Below are 4,329 nucleotides of genomic sequence, written 5' to 3' on the forward strand. Positions count from 1 at the left end.
GGCACTTGTAGTCCTAGCTACTTGGGAGGCTGAGGCAAGAGAATCGCTTGGAGTTTGCTGTGAACTGTGATGCCACAGCACTCTACCCAGGGCAACAGCTTGAGGTTCTGTCTCTATAAGAAAAAGAAAAGTTTGATTGGCTATTTAAGGCTTGTAGGCTATGCTCTTATGTATTCTGAAGACATATAAATCTACAGTTCATGAGATAATTATAGATTCAGGTACAGTTATGAGAAATAATACCCCATTTCCTCAATGGTGCTACAGCCAGGATACTGACGTATACACAAGCCACCAGGCTTATTCAAGTTCCCATCTGACCTCCACTCATTGGTATGTTCAGCTCCAAGGGCGGCATCTCTCCAGTGGGCTTGACTGCCCACCCACCACCGCCATGAAGCTCCAGAACACTTCCAATCCCATGGGCTCACTCTGCGGCCCCTTCGTAATTCCCCCTTTCCACCCCATCCCTAACTCCTGACAATCACTGTCTTATTTTTCTAAAACTTTTGTGATTTCAAAAATGATATATAAATGGCATCATACAGCATGTGACCTTGTGAGGTCAGCTTTATTCACTCAGCATGATTCCTTTAAGTTTCACCCACGTTGTTTCGTATGTCAATATTTTGTTCCTTTTAGTATAAGACTTTTAACAAAGAGAATACAAATACTGTAAGACTAATCAGACATGGCCTGTAGTTAATAAAGAATGACAGCAACACATGTCTTTTTGCTCCCATACAGCAGGGTATTTTTATTCTGTTCCTCATCCAACAATACTTCCAGATCAGCCACTGCACCCTTCTTTCTTATATGCCAGGAGGACGGAATATAGCCAGGCAATTAATTCAAAGTGATATGCAACTCTGCTCTTATGAAGCCTCTGACACATTCATTCTGGTGTCAGTCCAGTATGATGACACCTCACTAGCAACACCAGACCTTAAGACTTATGGGAATTAGTTTCCAGCTCTCAAAAATTGTCCCTCCACTTTTATCTACATGCCTATTTTGGTAAACCAGCTAGTTTTTAATCAAGTACTTTCCATATGTAAATTTATCAAATTGGCTATCCATGTCTAAAATGTCTTTTTTTTTTTTTTTTTTTTTTTTTTTGAGATAAAGTCTCATTCTCTTGCCCAGGCTAGAGTGCCATGGTGTCAGCCTTGCTCACTGCAACCTCAAACTCCAGGGTTCAAGTGATCCTCCTGCCTCAGCGTCCCAAGTGGCTGCCACAATGCCTGGCTAATTTTTCTATTTTTAGTAGAGACAGGGTCTTGATCTTGCTTAGGCTGGTGTCAAACTTCTAGCTCAAGAAACCCTTGTGCCTCAGCCTCCCAGAGGGCTAGGATTGCAGGTGTGAGCCACTGGACCTGGCCTTAAAGTGTCAGGTGAAGCATACTGAAAATCATCATAAGTTAAACCTTTCTTTCTCAGGGAAAATCATTTTAAAGTACAGAGGTAATTGAAACTTGAAATCTAAGTTGAATTTCAAGCACAAGTGTCTAATCTGTGGCCCGTGGGCTGCATGCAGATTATACAAGGACTTTTTTTCTTCATCTGTGATGTTGGAAATCATGAAAATTATGCATAGACCTTTTTTTTCTTCCAGTGTGGTACAGAGAAGCCAAAAGTTTGGATATCCCTGACAGTTTTAGTAAAGGAATGAGAAAGTCATATTAAAGGACAGACATTGGCTGTCCTTTTGTTGGTGACATTCCTGTGAGATGTGAAGCAGTTTTGATTCAAAACAATGAGTTATTTTTTCTGTATAGTTACTGCCGCAATCTACCCAGAACCTTGAACAACTCAGGTGCTGATAGGTTCATCCATAGATCCTCCTCAGAGATTATCCAATAGTTCTGGGAAAAAAGTATAAACTATGGCTCGGCGCCTGTAACTCAGTGAGTAGGGCACCAGCCACATACACTGAGGCTCGTGGTTCAAGCCCAGCCCAAGCCTGCTAAACAACAATGACAACTGCAACCAAAAAATAGCCGGGCATTGTGGCGGGTGCCTGTAGTCCCAGCTACTTGGGAGGCTGAGGCAAGAAAATTGCTTAAGCCCAAGAGTTGGAGGTTGCTATGAGTTGTGACACCACAGCACTCTACTGAGGGTGATATAGTGAGACTCTGTCTCATTAAAAAAAAAAAAATTATAAACTTCTGTTTTACTATAATCCTTTTCTCCATTTTGAACTTCTGTGTATTTCCAAAGTAGAAAAGGACATTCTTCTTGTTATATACTTTGAAAAGTAAAATTTTACGAGCTGTTGACATTTTAATATTTTTTCTACTGGCAACACTGACAGTTCTCTTGTAGGAAATGTCTAAGGCCACTATCAATCTCCATTTCTATGAGTCAAAAATCTCATTGTACCTACACCTACCTTTGGAAACTAAAAGGTAACCAAACCTTTCTTTATGAAATCCATAGGAAAGTAACTCTCACCTTTATCAAAGGACATTTAGCAGGTAAAATACAGAGGGTGTCAAAAAATGTAGACACATTTTAAGAGATGTTATCTATTTATTACTTTTTGAAGTTGAATTAAAGGTAGGTACTGGTCAAGTGTACCTGGACAGGCTACACATAACCATTTTACGTGCAATTCATACACTTTTGGGGAGTGATCGATTTTATTTCCAACAAAATCTCTTAAAGTGTGTGTACATTTTTTGGGCACCTCCCATGTTTTCATTTTCTGCAGTAATAAGAGAGGCCAAAGGAAATTCCCAGAATTTCCCAGAATTTACATTTGCACTGTTGCTAGATATGAAGGGAGATGAGTAAAGCCCAATTTTTATTTGAATAAGTTGTGAATAATCTTCTGTTGGATGATTTCTGTGGTTTTATTTAAATCATCATAGACACCAAGAAGGTGTTTTGAAACTCCTTTTTCCAAATCAAAGTAACTAAGTGCTGGAGAACGTTTCCTGGCTGGACCTGGATGCATCACTCCAATTACTGTAAAAAAAGCTTCATTTTTGAGGAAGCCCAGCAGGATCAGCTCTACACTGTCCTTGGAATTTCCTCTTTTGTTCCCTGCAGGATATTTTATTAATAGTTCCAACTTATGGATGAGAAAATGTAGGTGGCTTCACCAGCTTCACATAGCAATGGAGGGAACGGCATGCTGCTGTATGTCCCCGAGAGTGGTCTGTCTGGCTCGCTCAGTGGCCAGTGTTTCTCACCCAGCACTGGTAGTTTTTCAGGAGATGAAAAAGCTTGTGACAGATTGAGAGGAATTGGCCTGTCTCCGGATGTGCTTTCATCCCGTCTCTACCACACCCCATCCCAAATTCTCCTCTGCAAATTGCGTAGGATGCTCTGTGTGAGCTGCCTGTGTCCTTCTGCAGTTATTATTAAACAGACAATCGTTGGCACTTCCTTTTGGTGATAACTGGGTCACCCTGGCATTGGTATCATAATCGTTTTCATTTTCATTATCTGAACTCTTAGAAAACATGGTCACTATACTCTCACTGTTAAAAACTAAACCAACACTATCTCAGTACAAAGCACAATCCACAGTAAAGTCATAAAAGCTTTTGTAGCCCCCCTGCCCCCTACTTTCATCCCTAACACTGAAATCCAGGATTTTCTACATCTCCTGCAACTCTCAGCACTAAAACTGAGACTGTCCCAGTACCTGAGATCAGTTCTGCCGGCTTTAATGGACACGTGCTGATGTGTAGAATACGCACCAGATTTGGAAGACTTAGTATGAAGAAAATAATGCAAACTATTATGAGATTTTATATTGATTAAATAATGAAATGGTGTTTTGTTACAGTGGACTAAATAAAATATATTACCAAAATTAATCTCATCGGTTCCTTTTAATATTTGATGGTAGCTATCAGGAAATCTACCATTGTTTTCAGGTTCTGTTTCTGTTGGACAGCAGCATAACAGGCACTAAATTCCCGGGAGGCAGGGCTAGGGGGACTACCACCCGAGGGTCCAGCATGGGGCCTGGCCTGCACCAGGTCTCCATGTGCTTTGTAGAGTGAATGGACTCTTTATCTACTAGTTTGCCTGGCCACACACACCTTTGAAAATGTTACATCAGTGGCTTGGTGCCTGTAGCACAGTGGTTACAGAGCCAGCCACATATACCAAGGCTGGTGGGTTCGAACCTGGCTGGGCCATCTAAAGCAACAATGACAACTGCAACAACAACAAAAAAATAGCTGAGCGTTGTGGCAGGCACCTATAGTCCCAGCTACTAGGGAGGCTGAGGCAACAGAATCACTTAAGCCCAAGAGTTGAGGTTGCTGTGAGCTGTGATGCCATGGCACTCTACCGAGGGTGACAAAGTGA

Source organism: Otolemur garnettii, unplaced genomic scaffold (assembly GCF_000181295.1).
Source record: "Otolemur garnettii isolate 467f Iridium unplaced genomic scaffold, OtoGar3 scaffold00092, whole genome shotgun sequence".
Taxonomy (NCBI): domain Eukaryota; kingdom Metazoa; phylum Chordata; class Mammalia; order Primates; family Galagidae; genus Otolemur; species Otolemur garnettii.